The 17500-nt window shown below is 43.5% G+C and overlaps 15 non-coding genes across 15 annotated transcripts; 6 read left to right on the forward strand and 9 right to left on the reverse strand.

Moving 5' to 3' along the window:
* Positions 1-778: 778 nt before the first annotated feature.
* Positions 779-852, reverse strand: trnan-guu (transfer RNA asparagine (anticodon GUU)). Its single transcript has one exon. It is a non-coding gene; the product is annotated as a tRNA-Asn (tRNA).
* Positions 853-3126: 2274 nt separating this feature from the next.
* trnae-uuc (transfer RNA glutamic acid (anticodon UUC)) lies at positions 3127-3198 on the forward strand. The gene has a single exon. It is a non-coding gene; the product is annotated as a tRNA-Glu (tRNA).
* Positions 3199-3743: 545 nt separating this feature from the next.
* On the forward strand, positions 3744-3814 carry trnag-gcc (transfer RNA glycine (anticodon GCC)). Its single transcript has one exon. It is a non-coding gene; the product is annotated as a tRNA-Gly (tRNA).
* Positions 3815-3888: 74 nt separating this feature from the next.
* Positions 3889-3960, reverse strand: trnad-guc (transfer RNA aspartic acid (anticodon GUC)). The gene has a single exon. It is a non-coding gene; the product is annotated as a tRNA-Asp (tRNA).
* Positions 3961-4090: 130 nt separating this feature from the next.
* On the reverse strand, positions 4091-4162 carry trnap-ugg (transfer RNA proline (anticodon UGG)). The gene has a single exon. It is a non-coding gene; the product is annotated as a tRNA-Pro (tRNA).
* A 2380-nt stretch (positions 4163-6542) lies between these two features.
* Positions 6543-6616, reverse strand: trnan-guu (transfer RNA asparagine (anticodon GUU)). The gene has a single exon. It is a non-coding gene; the product is annotated as a tRNA-Asn (tRNA).
* Positions 6617-8891: 2275 nt separating this feature from the next.
* Positions 8892-8963, forward strand: trnae-uuc (transfer RNA glutamic acid (anticodon UUC)). Its single transcript has one exon. It is a non-coding gene; the product is annotated as a tRNA-Glu (tRNA).
* Positions 8964-9530: 567 nt separating this feature from the next.
* trnag-gcc (transfer RNA glycine (anticodon GCC)) lies at positions 9531-9601 on the forward strand. The gene has a single exon. It is a non-coding gene; the product is annotated as a tRNA-Gly (tRNA).
* A 74-nt stretch (positions 9602-9675) lies between these two features.
* On the reverse strand, positions 9676-9747 carry trnad-guc (transfer RNA aspartic acid (anticodon GUC)). Its single transcript has one exon. It is a non-coding gene; the product is annotated as a tRNA-Asp (tRNA).
* A 130-nt stretch (positions 9748-9877) lies between these two features.
* On the reverse strand, positions 9878-9949 carry trnap-ugg (transfer RNA proline (anticodon UGG)). The gene has a single exon. It is a non-coding gene; the product is annotated as a tRNA-Pro (tRNA).
* A 2380-nt stretch (positions 9950-12329) lies between these two features.
* On the reverse strand, positions 12330-12403 carry trnan-guu (transfer RNA asparagine (anticodon GUU)). Its single transcript has one exon. It is a non-coding gene; the product is annotated as a tRNA-Asn (tRNA).
* Positions 12404-14678: 2275 nt separating this feature from the next.
* trnae-uuc (transfer RNA glutamic acid (anticodon UUC)) lies at positions 14679-14750 on the forward strand. Its single transcript has one exon. It is a non-coding gene; the product is annotated as a tRNA-Glu (tRNA).
* Positions 14751-15287: 537 nt separating this feature from the next.
* Positions 15288-15358, forward strand: trnag-gcc (transfer RNA glycine (anticodon GCC)). The gene has a single exon. It is a non-coding gene; the product is annotated as a tRNA-Gly (tRNA).
* A 74-nt stretch (positions 15359-15432) lies between these two features.
* On the reverse strand, positions 15433-15504 carry trnad-guc (transfer RNA aspartic acid (anticodon GUC)). The gene has a single exon. It is a non-coding gene; the product is annotated as a tRNA-Asp (tRNA).
* A 130-nt stretch (positions 15505-15634) lies between these two features.
* Positions 15635-15706, reverse strand: trnap-ugg (transfer RNA proline (anticodon UGG)). Its single transcript has one exon. It is a non-coding gene; the product is annotated as a tRNA-Pro (tRNA).
* Positions 15707-17500: the final 1794 nt, after the last annotated feature.

The following is a 17500-nucleotide window of genomic DNA, read 5'->3' on the forward strand; positions in this document are numbered from 1 at the left end:
CTCCAGACCTGAACCCCATTGAAAACCTCTGGAATGTGATCAAGAGGAAGATGGATGGACACAAGCTATCAAACAAAGCCGAGCTGCTTGAATTTTTGCGCCAGGAGTGGCATAAAGCCACCCAACATCAATGTGAAAGACTGGTGGAGAGCATGCCAAGACGCATGAAATCTGTGCTTGAAAATCAGGGTTATTCCAACAAGTATTGATTTCTGAACTCTTCCTAAGTTAAAACATTAGTATTGTGTTTTTTTAAAAATGAATATGAACTTATTTTCTTTGCATTATTCGAGGTCTGACAACACTGCATCTTTTTTGTTATTTTGACCAGTTGTCATTTTCTGCAAATAAATGCTCTAAATGACAATATTTTTATTTGGAATTTGGGAGAAATGTTGTCAGTAGTTTATAGAATAATACAAAAATGTTCATTTTACCCAAACACATACCTATAGATAGTAAAACCAGAGAAACTGATAATTATGCAGTGGTCTCTTAATTTTTTCCAGAGCTGTATATGCATCAGCACTGTGCTGTGGCTCGAGCTTGTTTGACGAGGCAGGCAATGCAAAAATGCCAAAACTTGCTTTTGCATTGTAGAACCTATTTAATTTAAATGAACGCTATGCCTTTAAGAACACAAGTGCCAATTGAGAACATATCGGCAGCTTGTTAAGTGTTAATTGTCTCCCCTTTGTACCAAACATATTTAAACCAAAGGAAATAGTAATGTATTACAGTGCCATTTTCTAATGTGATTAAGAAATGCAAAAAGCACCGTCCCTGGGTGGGCTTGAACCACCAACCTTTCGGTTAACAGCCGAACGCGCTAACCGATTGCGCCACAGAGACCAAACTGTTAAACCGCCAGCATATACGGGAGATACTGCACAACGTGATCGAGGGAGCAGAAACATAAACTAATGTTAACAGAAAAGAAATATAAAAAGAGAATTTCGACAAAAGCTGCCGGGAAGCACTGCCGCTGCTGATTGCTTGTTTCTACGCGCTTTGAAAAGGGAGTCTCGTCTTCCAGAATATCACTTACAATGTGGGCCATCAAAAATAAAAAATAAAGTTTCTATAGAAGATGATTTCAGCAAGCTAAAACACCACACGAACACTTGTCATGTGACACTTTCTATATTGGCTTGCTAGCTTGCAATTGGCTGCTGGTCCGCGGCGGTGCGGCACTGAGCGCTGGTTTATCATGTTACAGGTGTTATACACTGAGCGCTGGTTTAACATGTTACAGGTGTTATACACTGAGCGCTGGTTTATCATGTTACAGGTGTGATACACTGAGCGCTGGTTTATCATGTTACAGGTGTTATACACTGAGCGCTGGTTTATCATGTTACAGGTGTTATACACTGAGCGCTGGTTTAACATGTTACAGGTGTTATACACTGAGCGCTGGTTTATCATGTTACAGGTGTTATACACTGAGCGCTGGTTTATCATGTTACAGGTGTTATACACTGAGCGCTGGTTTATCATGTTACAGGTGTTATACACTGAGCGCTGGTTTAACATGTTACAGGTGTTATACACTGAGCGCTGGTTTATCATGTTACAGGTGTTATACACTGAGCGCTGGTTTATCATGTTACAGGTGTTACACACCAGCGCCAGTAGGCACTGAGCGCTTTTCACCTCCAGCGACAGTGTGTCACTGACGCTGGCATGCGTATCGGGTGAATAATGACGTTTTTATTTATGCCACTTTCTTACGGACAGTAGTCAGGGTGATGATACAAGACCAGAGCCAATAAACCTGTTATTTTCTTGTCCTTTCACTACCATATTCTATTGTGCTTGTTCAGAATACGCGTGAATCCTGAAAACATATTTAATGTTAATATTTAAACAAAGCCAGCAGCCACTTTATTGATCACTCTGTGGATAAACCGCTATTGGAATACAGATTCTTGTGTTAAAGATGTTAATAGACTTTCAATGTACACGTTTTAGAGCTAAGCGTTTGTTGAGGCAGTTCCAGTGTTTGCCTTTTGGACTTACTCTGGAAGGAATACAAAAAAAAAAAACATTTGTTGAGAACCGCATTTGGGAGAAAACTTAACAGTTTCGAAACGCATTAGTAAAGGCATCGGATTCTATTATGGTGTTTCTGAGCTGTTGAACGTTTCGCTTGTTAGGGCGGGAGAGTCTGTTACAAAGAATTGCCACACTGTATGTATCTCCATAATGCGTTGGGACTAAATACGCCGATACATTAAAACTACTTGGAGAATGCGGGCATCGATCCTGCTACTTCTCGCATGCTAAGCGAGCGCTCGGAAAGATTGTTTCAAGGAAATCAACAGCTGATACCAACTCTTGTCAGCACTCAATACTATTTTAATTTCCATTTTAAATCAGACTAAAATAGTGTTCCTAACACAGATTGCATTTTTGTTGCATTGCCTGCCTCGTCAAACAAGCTCGAGCCACAGCACACAGCGCTGCTGCATCGGGACACAGAGGTGGATTTTAAAGCGACTGAAACTTCGAGCTGAGACTACTTTTTGAAGAAATTGAAAACATACCTCTCGTCGAAATATTTGCTATTTAGTTAATTAATTTATTTTTTGAATTTGCAATTGGCAGACTACATTGCCGAGACAATCTGAATTGCTCGTATCAAGCTGCGATGGAGCCTATGAGAATCGCTGGCATAAATCAAGGGGAATTAGCTCAAATGGTAGAGCGCTCGCTTAGCATGCGAGAAGTAGCGGGATCGATGCCCGCATTCTCCAAGTAGTTTTAATGTATCGGCGTATTTAGTCCCAACGCATTATGGAGATACATACAGTGTGGCAATTCTTTGTAACAGACTCGCCCGCCCTACATGTGCATTTTAAAGCAAAGTCTCCTAATTTGTAATATTCCCCAGACTGAAAAACTGCAGTGCGCCCTCCATCGTATGCCTTCCGAGAAGCAAAAATGGAATTTTTTATATATTTTTTAGCAATTGAAGAGTTTCTGTTAATTGAGAATAAATATAAATGGCTTGAAGTTTGCTTTAATTTGTAACGTGTTTGTAATGAAATATTAGTGGTTTTTTACCAATCATTGTTCTGTATACTAGCTACTGCTGCATGTCCAGGAGGTTGCTCCTCCGCTTCCCATTTGGTCTAGCGGTTAGGATTCCTGGTTTTCACCCAGGCGGCCCGGGTTCGACTCCCGGTATGGGAACATCTTTGTTATTGTCATTTTGTTACAGAACTGTGGTCATGTGTAAAGTGTTTTCATTATAATAATAAAGCTAGTTACTTGAAATGTATATATATATATATATATATATATATATATATATATATATATATATATACACACACACACAGAATGATGCAATGTATTTGACTCTATTCACATCACCTCACATTTCACTGGTTGCCTACGAGGGCTTGAGAGGGGTGACGTAAAAGTGAGAGAAAGAGCAGTTTAGACACATAACATACAACAATCTGACACTCGCTCCCGACGGGTCAGGCAGCATCCTCTCGCTCCCGGGCGTTTAATAGAGCAAAACTCTGTCTTTCCAAAGAATTGTGTGGTTTGGTCTCCGAATGGAGGCGTGGGCTGAGGGCTGATTGCACAATGGTTAAACGAGGACTGCAGTCTTTGTTGAGTCTGCAAAGCTGTTGCTGTGACACGCCTTGTAATATGGAATATATTGAAACCGAATTGTCTGCTTGTGTAACACCTAGCCAATAAGGAGTAATTAAAACGTCACGCGAGCATTGGTGGTTCAGTGGTAGAATTCTCGCCTGCCACGCGGGAGGCCCGGGTTCGATTCCCGGCCAATGCAACCTTCTTTTTCTTTTTCACTTTATGTATACAATTACAGCAGCACGCACCTGCCTTCAATCAGTAAAAAAAAATCTCCCCGTCGGGGAATTGAACCCCGGTCTCCCGCGTGACAGGCGGGGATACTGACCACTATACTAACGAGGAAGGCACACGCTACCTGCCAATATGGCAACGCATTTAGTTGCAAAGCGACTAAGTCAAAACTGCCTGCTGAGCTTAATGTCGGTTTACGGATCAAAAACAGTATAGTACAAAACAAAACAAAAAAAAATTCGGGCTCGTCCGGGATTTGAACACGGGACCTCTCGCACCCAAAGCGAGAATCATACCCCTAGACCAACGAGCCAGCTGCCGGTTTTATCCGGCGGCCGACGCGTGATACAGTCTCTGGCAGCAAAATAAGTGCAGCATGACCAGAGTCCCGTTCCGTCTGCCGGTGCGGAATGCTGCTGGCACCTCAGAGGAGGGGGGCTTAATACTCGCCAACGCAACTTTCTTTATTTTTTGGCATTCTTATAGTGCTGCTTTTTTTTTTTTTTTTTTTTTTTTAAAATTCGCAGCACGAAAACTAGGATTCACATGTGTTTCACGTAACACTTTTTCAATACATTCATCTGGTCACAGTGTTTACCCCTACAGCAGGACCCGGCAATGCTTTTAATGGAATCGGCATTAAAAGCTGCCACGTCAGTGGAGAACTGCCCGAGTACTCTCGCTCTCATTTCAGACAAGGGGGTTTGAATTGCCTTCTAGCCGCTCTCGCTCACGCCGGGCGCCGTGGCGTGTGTCTGTAATGCCAGCTACAGGGGCAGGTTGAGGCTGGCGGATCGCTTGAGCACGAAAGCTCTGTGCTGCAACTGGCTGTGCCGATCGGGAGTCCGCACTTAGCACGGCATCGACATGGCATTTCTGGGGGAGCTTGTGAATGCCAGGTCGTCTAAGGAGGGGTGAACCGGCCCAGGTCGGGAACGGAGCAGGTCAAAACCCCCGTGTCGCTCCAGTATTGGGACTGCTCCTGTGAGCGGACGTTGCAGTGCCTCCTTTTTTTCTATTTATTTTTTGAAGTACTGTATCACGCGTCGGCCGCCGGATAAAACCGGCAGCTGGCTCGTTGGTCTAGGGGTATGGGGTATATATACAGAGTGATGCAGATATAACTGACTCTATTCACATTCCCATCGCGACATCATCTTAAACGCCTTAACTCTCAAATACCAATTTCCACTGCATGCAAACTTCAAGCCATCCTATTGATTTGATCAGGAGCAGTCTAAGAGTGTATTGTCTATTGCGTTGTGGGAGGACGCTTTGACTGAAATGTTGATAATCGTAGGACATTATTATTTGTGCCTGGAAGCTCAAATTGAATGAAATGGACTTTGAAAGTTGTATTAAGTGCCTTGATGAAGGGGGCAAATGAAGAAGTGCAAATCCAGGAACAAGAAGGTTGCAGGAATGGCCTGATGCTGGGAAGCTGGAAATTAACGTGACAGAGCAGAAGGAAGCAAGTTTTCTTCCAGGACAACCTTGTACTTGGCTTGATTCATGCCAAAGCTGCCCGATTCCAGCCTTGCTGAAGCACCCCCAGATCATCACCGATCCTCCACCACATTTCACAGTGGGTGCGAGACACTGTGGCTTGTAGGCCTCTCCAGGTCTCCGTCTAACCATTAGACGACCAGGTGTTGGGCAAAGCTGAAAATTGGACTCATCTGGGGGTGCTTCAGCAAGGCTGGAATCGGGCAGATTTGTCTTTGTGAAGGACGCATGAATCAAGCCAAGTACAAGGTTGTCCTGGAAGAAAACTTGCTTCCTTCTGCTCTGAAAATGTTCCCCAACTCTGAGGATTGGTTTTTCCAGCAGGACAGTGCTCCATGCCACACAGCCAGGTCAATCAAGGTGTGGATGGAGGACCACCAGATCAAGACCCTGTCATGGGCAGCCCAATCTCCAGACCTGAACCCCATTGAAAACCTCTGGAATGTGATCAAGAGGAAGATGGATGGACACAAGCTATCAAACAAAGCCGAGCTGCTTGAATTTTTGCGCCAGGAGTGGCATAAAGCCACCCAACATCAATGTGAAAGACTGGTGGAGAGCATGCCAAGACGCATGAAATCTGTGCTTGAAAATCAGGGTTATTCCAACAAGTATTGATTTCTGAACTCTTCCTAAGTTAAAACATTAGTATTGTGTTTTTTTAAAAATGAATATGAACTTATTTTCTTTGCATTATTCGAGGTCTGACAACACTGCATCTTTTTTGTTATTTTGACCAGTTGTCATTTTCTGCAAATAAATGCTCTAAATGACAATATTTTTATTTGGAATTTGGGAGAAATGTTGTCAGTAGTTTATAGAATAATACAAAAATGTTCATTTTACCCAAACACATACCTATAGATAGTAAAACCAGAGAAACTGATAATTATGCAGTGGTCTCTTAATTTTTTCCAGAGCTGTATATGCATCAGCACTGTGCTGTGGCTCGAGCTTGTTTGACGAGGCAGGCAATGCAAAAATGCCAAAACTTGCTTTTGCATTGTAGAACCTATTTAATTTAAATGAACGCTATGCCTTTAAGAACACAAGTGCCAATTGAGAACATATCGGCAGCTTGTTAAGTGTTAATTGTCTCCCCTTTGTACCAAACATATTTAAACCAAAGGAAATAGTAATGTATTACAGTGCCATTTTCTAATGTGATTAAGAAATGCAAAAAGCACCGTCCCTGGGTGGGCTTGAACCACCAACCTTTCGGTTAACAGCCGAACGCGCTAACCGATTGCGCCACAGAGACCAAACTGTTAAACCGCCAGCATATACGGGAGATACTGCACAACGTGATCGAGGGAGCAGAAACATAAACTAATGTTAACAGAAAAGAAATATAAAAAGAGAATTTCGACAAAAGCTGCCGGGAAGCACTGCCGCTGCTGATTGCTTGTTTCTACGCGCTTTGAAAAGGGAGTCTCGTCTTCCAGAATATCACTTACAATGTGGGCCATCAAAAATAAAAAATAAAGTTTCTATAGAAGATGATTTCAGCAAGCTAAAACACCACACGAACACTTGTCATGTGACACTTTCTATATTGGCTTGCTAGCTTGCAATTGGCTGCTGGTCCGCGGCGGTGCGGCACTGAGCGCTGGTTTATCATGTTACAGGTGTTATACACTGAGCGCTGGTTTAACATGTTACAGGTGTTATACACTGAGCGCTGGTTTATCATGTTACAGGTGTGATACACTGAGCGCTGGTTTATCATGTTACAGGTGTTATACACTGAGCGCTGGTTTATCATGTTACAGGTGTTATACACTGAGCGCTGGTTTAACATGTTACAGGTGTTATACACTGAGCGCTGGTTTATCATGTTACAGGTGTTATACACTGAGCGCTGGTTTATCATGTTACAGGTGTTATACACTGAGCGCTGGTTTATCATGTTACAGGTGTTATACACTGAGCGCTGGTTTAACATGTTACAGGTGTTATACACTGAGCGCTGGTTTATCATGTTACAGGTGTTATACACTGAGCGCTGGTTTATCATGTTACAGGTGTTACACACCAGCGCCAGTAGGCACTGAGCGCTTTTCACCTCCAGCGACAGTGTGTCACTGACGCTGGCATGCGTATCGGGTGAATAATGACGTTTTTATTTATGCCACTTTCTTACGGACAGTAGTCAGGGTGATGATACAAGACCAGAGCCAATAAACCTGTTATTTTCTTGTCCTTTCACTACCATATTCTATTGTGCTTGTTCAGAATACGCGTGAATCCTGAAAACATATTTAATGTTAATATTTAAACAAAGCCAGCAGCCACTTTATTGATCACTCTGTGGATAAACCGCTATTGGAATACAGATTCTTGTGTTAAAGATGTTAATAGACTTTCAATGTACACGTTTTAGAGCTAAGCGTTTGTTGAGGCAGTTCCAGTGTTTGCCTTTTGGACTTACTCTGGAAGGAATACAAAAAAAAAAAAACATTTGTTGAGAACCGCATTTGGGAGAAAACTTAACAGTTTCGAAACGCATTAGTAAAGGCATCGGATTCTATTATGGTGTTTCTGAGCTGTTGAACGTTTCGCTTGTTAGGGCGGGAGAGTCTGTTACAAAGAATTGCCACACTGTATGTATCTCCATAATGCGTTGGGACTAAATACGCCGATACATTAAAACTACTTGGAGAATGCGGGCATCGATCCTGCTACTTCTCGCATGCTAAGCGAGCGCTCGGAAAGATTGTTTCAAGGAAATCAACAGCTGATACCAACTCTTGTCAGCACTCAATACTATTTTAATTTCCATTTTAAATCAGACTAAAATAGTGTTCCTAACACAGATTGCATTTTTGTTGCATTGCCTGCCTCGTCAAACAAGCTCGAGCCACAGCACACAGCGCTGCTGCATCGGGACACAGAGGTGGATTTTAAAGCGACTGAAACTTCGAGCTGAGACTACTTTTTGAAGAAATTGAAAACATACCTCTCGTCGAAATATTTGCTATTTAGTTAATTAATTTATTTTTTGAATTTGCAATTGGCAGACTACATTGCCGAGACAATCTGAATTGCTCGTATCAAGCTGCGATGGAGCCTATGAGAATCGCTGGCATAAATCAAGGGGAATTAGCTCAAATGGTAGAGCGCTCGCTTAGCATGCGAGAAGTAGCGGGATCGATGCCCGCATTCTCCAAGTAGTTTTAATGTATCGGCGTATTTAGTCCCAACGCATTATGGAGATACATACAGTGTGGCAATTCTTTGTAACAGACTCGCCCGCCCTACATGTGCATTTTAAAGCAAAGTCTCCTAATTTGTAATATTCCCCAGACTGAAAAACTGCAGTGCGCCCTCCATCGTATGCCTTCCGATAAGCAAAAATGGAATTTTTTATATATTTTTTAGCAATTGAAGAGTTTCTGTTAATTGAGAATAAATATAAATGGCTTGAAGTTTGCTTTAATTTGTAACGTGTTTGTAATGAAATATTAGTGGTTTTTTACCAATCATTGTTCTGTATACTAGCTACTGCTGCATGTCCAGGAGGTTGCTCCTCCGCTTCCCATTTGGTCTAGCGGTTAGGATTCCTGGTTTTCACCCAGGCGGCCCGGGTTCGACTCCCGGTATGGGAACATCTTTGTTATTGTCATTTTGTTACAGAACTGTGGTCATGTGTAAAGTGTTTTCATTATAATAATAAAGCTAGTTACTTGAAATGTATATATATATATATATATATATATATATATATATATATATATATATATATATATATATATATATATATACACACACACACACAGAATGATGTAATGTATTTGACTCTATTCACATCACCTCACATTTCACTGGTTGCCTACGAGGGCTTGAGAGGGGTGACGTAAAAGTGAGAGAAAGAGCAGTTTAGACACATAACATACAACAATCTGACACTCGCTCCCGACGGGTCAGGCAGCATCCTCTCGCTCCCGGGCGTTTAATAGAGCAAAACTCTGTCTTTCCAAAGAATTGTGTGGTTTGGTCTCCGAATGGAGGCGTGGGCTGAGGGCTGATTGCACAATGGTTAAACGAGGACTGCAGTCTTTGTTGAGTCTGCAAAGCTGTTGCTGTGACACGCCTTGTAATATGGAATATATTGAAACCGAATTGTCTGCTTGTGTAACACCTAGCCAATAAGGAGTAATTAAAACGTCACGCGAGCATTGGTGGTTCAGTGGTAGAATTCTTGCCTGCCACGCGGGAGGCCCGGGTTCGATTCCCGGCCAATGCAACCTTCTTTTTCTTTTTTACTTTATGTATACAATTACAGCAGCACGCACCTGCCTTCAATCAGTAAAAAAAAATCTCCCCGTCGGGGAATTGAACCCCGGTCTCCCGTGTGACAGGCGGGGATACTGACCACTATACTAACGAGGAAGGCACACGCTACCTGCCAATATGGCAACGCATTTAGTTGCAAAGCGACTAAGTCAAAACTGCCTGCTGAGCTTAATGTCGGTTTACGGATCGAAAACAGTATAGTACAAAACAAAACAAAAAAAAATTCGGGCTCGTCCGGGATTTGAACACGGGACCTCTCGCACCCAAAGCGAGAATCATACCCCTAGACCAACGAGCCAGCTGCCGGTTTTATCCGGCGGCCGACGCGTGATACAGTCTCTGGCAGCAAAATAAGTGCAGCATGACCAGAGTCCCGTTCCGTCTGCCGGTGCGGAATGCTGCTGGCACCTCAGAGGAGGGGGGCTTAATACTCGCCAACGCAACTTTCTTTATTTTTTGGCATTCTTATAGTGCTGCTTTTTTTTTTTTTTTTTTTTTTTTTAAATTCGCAGCACGAAAACTAGGATTCACATGTGTTTCATGTAACACTTTTTCAATACATTCATCTGGTCACAGTGTTTACCCCTACAGCAGGACCCGGCAATGCTTTTAATGGAATCGGCATTAAAAGCTGCCACGTCAGTGGAGAACTGCCCGAGTACTCTCGCTCTCATTTCAGACAAGGGGGTTTGAATTGCCTTCTAGCCGTTCTCGCTCACGCCGGGCGCCGTGGCGTGTGTCTGTAATCCCAGCTACAGGGGCAGGTTGAGGCTGGCGGATCGCTTGAGCACGAAAGCTCTGTGCTGCAACTGGCTGTGCCGATCGGGAGTCCGCACTTAGCACGGCATCGACATGGCATTTCTGGGGGAGCTTGTGAATGCCAGGTCGTCTAAGGAGGGGTGAACCGGCCCAGGTCGGGAACGGAGCAGGTCAATACCCCCGTGTCGCTCCAGTATTGGGACTGCTCCTGTGAGCGGACGTTGCAGTGCCTCCTTTTTTTCTATTTATTTTTTGAAGTACTGTATCACGCGTCGGCCGCCGGATAAAACCGGCAGCTGGTTCGTTGGTCTAGGGGTATGGGGTATATATACAGAGTGATGCAGATATAACTGACTCTATTCACATTCCCATCGCGACATCATCTTAAACGCCTTAACTCTCAAATACCAATTTCCACTGCATGCAAACTTCAAGCCATCCTATTGATTTGATCAGGAGCAGTCTAAGAGTGTATTGTCTATTGCGTTGTGGGAGGACGCTTTGACTGAAATGTTGATAATCGTAGGACATTATTATTTGTGCCTGGAAGCTCAAATTGAATGAAATGGACTTTGAAAGTTGTATTAAGTGCCTTGATGAAGGGGGCAAATGAAGAAGTGCAAATCCAGGAACAAGAAGGTTGCAGGAATGGCCTGATGCTGGGAAGCTGGAAATTAACGTGACAGAGCAGAAGGAAGCAAGTTTTCTTCCAGGACAACCTTGTACTTGGCTTGATTCATGCCAAAGCTGCCCGATTCCAGCCTTGCTGAAGCACCCCCAGATCATCACCGATCCTCCACCACATTTCACAGTGGGTGCGAGACACTGTGGCTTGTAGGCCTCTCCAGGTCTCCGTCTAACCATTAGACGACCAGGTGTTGGGCAAAGCTGAAAATTGGACTCATCTGGGGGTGCTTCAGCAAGGCTGGAATCGGGCAGATTTGTCTTTGTGAAGGACGCATGAATCAAGCCAAGTACAAGGTTGTCCTGGAAGAAAACTTGCTTCCTTCTGCTCTGAAAATGTTCCCCAACTCTGAGGATTGGTTTTTCCAGCAGGACAGTGCTCCATGCCACACAGCCAGGTCAATCAAGGTGTGGATGGAGGACCACCAGATCAAGACCCTGTCATGGGCAGCCCAATCTCCAGACCTGAACCCCATTGAAAACCTCTGGAATGTGATCAAGAGGAAGATGGATGGACACAAGCTATCAAACAAAGCCGAGCTGCTTGAATTTTTGCGCCAGGAGTGGCATAAAGCCACCCAACATCAATGTGAAAGACTGGTGGAGAGCATGCCAAGACGCATGAAATCTGTGCTTGAAAATCAGGGTTATTCCAACAAGTATTGATTTCTGAACTCTTCCTAAGTTAAAACATTAGTATTGTGTTTTTTTAAAAATGAATATGAACTTATTTTCTTTGCATTATTCGAGGTCTGACAACACTGCATCTTTTTTGTTATTTTGACCAGTTGTCATTTTCTGCAAATAAATGCTCTAAATGACAATATTTTTATTTGGAATTTGGGAGAAATGTTGTCAGTAGTTTATAGAATAATACAAAAATGTTCATTTTACCCAAACACATACCTATAGATAGTAAAACCAGAGAAACTGATAATTATGCAGTGGTCTCTTAATTTTTTCCAGAGCTGTATATGCATCAGCACTGTGCTGTGGCTCGAGCTTGTTTGACGAGGCAGGCAATGCAAAAATGCCAAAACTTGCTTTTGCATTGTAGAACCTATTTAATTTAAATGAACGCTATGCCTTTAAGAACACAAGTGCCAATTGAGAACATATCGGCAGCTTGTTAAGTGTTAATTGTCTCCCCTTTGTACCAAACATATTTAAACCAAAGGAAATAGTAATGTATTACAGTGCCATTTTCTAATGTGATTAAGAAATGCAAAAAGCACCGTCCCTGGGTGGGCTTGAACCACCAACCTTTCGGTTAACAGCCGAACGCGCTAACCGATTGCGCCACAGAGACCAAACTGTTAAACCGCCAGCATATACGGGAGATACTGCACAACGTGATCGAGGGAGCAGAAACATAAACTAATGTTAACAGAAAAGAAATATAAAAAGAGAATTTCGACAAAAGCTGCCGGGAAGCACTGCCGCTGCTGATTGCTTGTTTCTACGCGCTTTGAAAAGGGAGTCTCGTCTTCCAGAATATCACTTACAATGTGGGCCATCAAAAATAAAAAATAAAGTTTCTATAGAAGATGATTTCAGCAAGCTAAAACACCACACGAACACTTGTCATGTGACACTTTCTATATTGGCTTGCTAGCTTGCAATTGGCTGCTGGTCCGCGGCGGTGCGGCACTGAGCGCTGGTTTATCATGTTACAGGTGTTATACACTGAGCGCTGGTTTAACATGTTACAGGTGTTATACACTGAGCGCTGGTTTATCATGTTACAGGTGTGATACACTGAGCGCTGGTTTATCATGTTACAGGTGTTATACACTGAGCGCTGGTTTATCATGTTACAGGTGTTATACACTGAGCGCTGGTTTAACATGTTACAGGTGTTATACACTGAGCGCTGGTTTATCATGTTACAGGTGTTATACACTGAGCGCTGGTTTATCATGTTACAGGTGTTATACACTGAGCGCTGGTTTATCATGTTACAGGTGTTATACACTGAGCGCTGGTTTAACATGTTACAGGTGTTATACACTGAGCGCTGGTTTATCATGTTACAGGTGTTATACACTGAGCGCTGGTTTATCATGTTACAGGTGTTACACACCAGCGCCAGTAGGCACTGAGCGCTTTTCACCTCCAGCGACAGTGTGTCACTGACGCTGGCATGCGTATCGGGTGAATAATGACGTTTTTATTTATGCCACTTTCTTACGGACAGTAGTCAGGGTGATGATACAAGACCAGAGCCAATAAACCTGTTATTTTCTTGTCCTTTCACTACCATATTCTATTGTGCTTGTTCAGAATACGCGTGAATCCTGAAAACATATTTAATGTTAATATTTAAACAAAGCCAGCAGCCACTTTATTGATCACTCTGTGGATAAACCGCTATTGGAATACAGATTCTTGTGTTAAAGATGTTAATAGACTTTCAATGTACACGTTTTAGAGCTAAGCGTTTGTTGAGGCAGTTCCAGTGTTTGCCTTTTGGACTTACTCTGGAAGGAATACAAAAAAAAAAAAACATTTGTTGAGAACCGCATTTGGGAGAAAACTTAACAGTTTCGAAACGCATTAGTAAAGGCATCGGATTCTATTATGGTGTTTCTGAGCTGTTGAACGTTTCGCTTGTTAGGGCGGGAGAGTCTGTTACAAAGAATTGCCACACTGTATGTATCTCCATAATGCGTTGGGACTAAATACGCCGATACATTAAAACTACTTGGAGAATGCGGGCATCGATCCTGCTACTTCTCGCATGCTAAGCGAGCGCTCGGAAAGATTGTTTCAAGGAAATCAACAGCTGATACCAACTCTTGTCAGCACTCAATACTATTTTAATTTCCATTTTAAATCAGACTAAAATAGTGTTCCTAACACAGATTGCATTTTTGTTGCATTGCCTGCCTCGTCAAACAAGCTCGAGCCACAGCACACAGCGCTGCTGCATCGGGACACAGAGGTGGATTTTAAAGCGACTGAAACTTCGAGCTGAGACTACTTTTTGAAGAAATTGAAAACATACCTCTCGTCGAAATATTTGCTATTTAGTTAATTAATTTATTTTTTGAATTTGCAATTGGCAGACTACATTGCCGAGACAATCTGAATTGCTCGTATCAAGCTGCGATGGAGCCTATGAGAATCGCAGGCATAAATCAAGGGGAATTAGCTCAAATGGTAGAGCGCTCGCTTAGCATGCGAGAAGTAGCGGGATCGATGCCCGCATTCTCCAAGTAGTTTTAATGTATCGGCGTATTTAGTCCCAACGCATTATGGAGATACATACAGTGTGGCAATTCTTTGTAACAGACTCGCCCGCCCTACATGTGCATTTTAAAGCAAAGTCTCCTAATTTGTAATATTCCCCAGACTGAAAAACTGCAGTGCGCCCTCCATCGTATGCCTTCCGAGAAGCAAAAATGGAATTTTTTATATATTTTTTAGCAATTGAAGAGTTTCTGTTAATTGAGAATAAATATAAATGGCTTGAAGTTTGCTTTAATTTGTAACGTGTTTGTAATGAAATATTAGTGGTTTTTTACCAATCATTGTTCTGTATACTAGCTACTGCTGCATGTCCAGGAGGTTGCTCCTCCGCTTCCCATTTGGTCTAGCGGTTAGGATTCCTGGTTTTCACCCAGGCGGCCCGGGTTCGACTCCCGGTATGGGAACATCTTTGTTATTGTCATTTTGTTACAGAACTGTGGTCATGTGTAAAGTGTTTTCATTATAATAATAAAGCTAGTTACTTGAAATGTATATATATATATATATATATATATATATATATATATATATACACACACACACAGAATGATGTAATGTATTTGACTCTATTCACATCACCTCACATTTCACTGGTTGCCTACGAGGGCTTGAGAGGGGTGACGTAAAAGTGAGAGAAAGAGCAGTTTAGACACATAACATACAACAATCTGACACTCGCTCCGGACGGGTCAGGCAGCATCCTCTCGCTCCCGGGCGTTTAATAGAGCAAAACTCTGTCTTTCCAAAGAATTGTGTGGTTTGGTCTCCGAATGGAGGCGTGGGCTGAGGGCTGATTGCACAATGGTTAAACGAGGACTGCAGTCTTTGTTGAGTCTGCAAAGCTGTTGCTGTGACACGCCTTGTAATATGGAATATATTGAAACCGAATTGTCTGCTTGTGTAACACCTAGCCAATAAGGAGTAATTAAAACGTCACGCGAGCATTGGTGGTTCAGTGGTAGAATTCTCGCCTGCCACGCGGGAGGCCCGGGTTCGATTCCCGGCCAATGCAACCTTCTTTTTCTTTTTTACTTTATGTATACAATTACAGCAGCACGCACCTGCCTTCAATCAGTAAAAAAAAATCTCCCCGTCGGGGAATTGAACCCCGGTCTCCCGCGTGACAGGCGGGGATACTGACCACTATACTAACGAGGAAGGCACACGCTACCTGCCAATATGGCAACGCATTTAGTTGCAAAGCGACTAAGTCAAAACTGCCTGCTGAGCTTAATGTCGGTTTACGGATCGAAAACAGTATAGTACAAAACAAAACAAAAAAAAATTCGGGCTCGTCCGGGATTTGAACACGGGACCTCTCGCACCCAAAGCGAGAATCATACCCCTAGACCAACGAGCCAGCTGCCGGTTTTATCCGGCGGCCGACGCGTGATACAGTCTCTGGCAGCAAAATAAGTGCAGCATGACCAGAGTCCCGTTCCGTCTGCCGGTGCGGAATGCTGCTGGCACCTCAGAGGAGGGGGGCTTAATACTCGCCAACGCAACTTTCTTTATTTTTTGGCATTCTTATAGTGCTGCTTTTTTTTTTTTTTTTTTTTTTTTTAAATTCGCAGCACGAAAACTAGGATTCACATGTGTTTCACGTAACACTTTTTCAATACATTCATCTGGTCACAGTGTTTACCCCTACAGCAGGACCCGGCAATGCTTTTAATGGAATCGGCATTAAAAGCTGCCACGTCAGTGGAGAACTGCCCGAGTACTCTCGCTCTCATTTCAGACAAGGGGGTTTGAATTGCCTTCTAGCCGTTCTCGCTCACGCCGGGCGCCGTGGCGTGTGTCTGTAATCCCAGCTACAGGGGCAGGTTGAGGCTGGCGGATCGCTTGAGCACGAAAGCTCTGTGCTGCAACTGGCTGTGCCGATCGGGAGTCCGCACTTAGCACGGCATCGACATGGCATTTCTGGGGGAGCTTGTGAATGCCAGGTCGTCTAAGGAGGGGTGAACCGGCCCAGGTCGGGAACGGAGCAGGTCAAAACCCCCGTGTCGCTCCAGTATTGGGACTGCTCCTGTGAGCGGACGTTGCAGTGCCTCCTTTTTTTCTATTTATTTTTTGAAGTACTGTATCACGCGTCGGCCGCCGGATAAAACCGGCAGCTGGTTCGTTGGTCTAGGGGTATGGGGTATATATACAGAGTGATGCAGATATAACTGACTCTATTCACATTCCCATCGCGACATCATCTTAAACGCCTTAACTCTCAAATACCAATTTCCACTGCATGCAAACTTCAAGCCATCCTATTGATTTGATCAGGAGCAGTCTAAGAGTGTATTGTCTATTGCGTTGTGGGAGGACGCTTTGACTGAAATGTTGATAATCGTAGGACATTATTATTTGTGCCTGGAAGCTCAAATTGAATGAAATGGACTTTGAAAGTTGTATTAAGTGCCTTGATGAAGGGGGCAAATGAAGAAGTGCAAATCCAGGAACAAGAAGGTTGCAGGAATGGCCTGATGCTGGGAAGCTGGAAATTAACGTGACAGAGCAGAAGGAAGCTAGTTTTCTTCCAGGACAACCTTGTACTTGGCTTGATTCATGCCAAAGCTGCCCGATTCCAGCCTTGCTGAAGCACCCCCAGATCATCACCGATCCTCCACCACATTTCACAGTGGGTGCGAGACACTGTGGCTTGTAGGCCTCTCCAGGTCTCTGTCTAACCATTAGACGACCAGGTGTTGGGCAAAGCTGAAAATTGGACTCATCTGGGGGTGCTTCAGCAAGGCTGGAATCGGGCAGATTTGTCTTTGTGAAGGACGCATGAATCAAGCCAAGTACAAGGTTGTCCTGGAAGAAAACTTGCTTCCTTCTGCTCTGAAAATGTTCCCCAACTCTGAGGATTGGTTTTTCCAGCAGGACAGTGCTCCATGCCACACAGCCAGGTCAATCAAGGTGTGGATGGAGGACCACCAGATCAAGACCCTGTCATGGGCAGCCCAATCTCCAGACCTGAACCCCATTGAAAACCTCTGGAATGTGATCAAGAGGAAGATGGATGGACACAAGCTATCAAACAAAGCCGAGCTGCTTGAATTTTTGCGCCAGGAGTGGCATAAAGCCACCCAACATCAATGTGAAAGACTGGTGGAGAGCATGCCAAGACGCATGAAATCTGTGCTTGAAAATCAGGGTT

The sequence above is a fragment of the Acipenser ruthenus genome, chromosome 55 (genome assembly GCF_902713425.1).
Source record: "Acipenser ruthenus chromosome 55, fAciRut3.2 maternal haplotype, whole genome shotgun sequence".
Lineage (NCBI taxonomy): Eukaryota > Metazoa > Chordata > Actinopteri > Acipenseriformes > Acipenseridae > Acipenser > Acipenser ruthenus.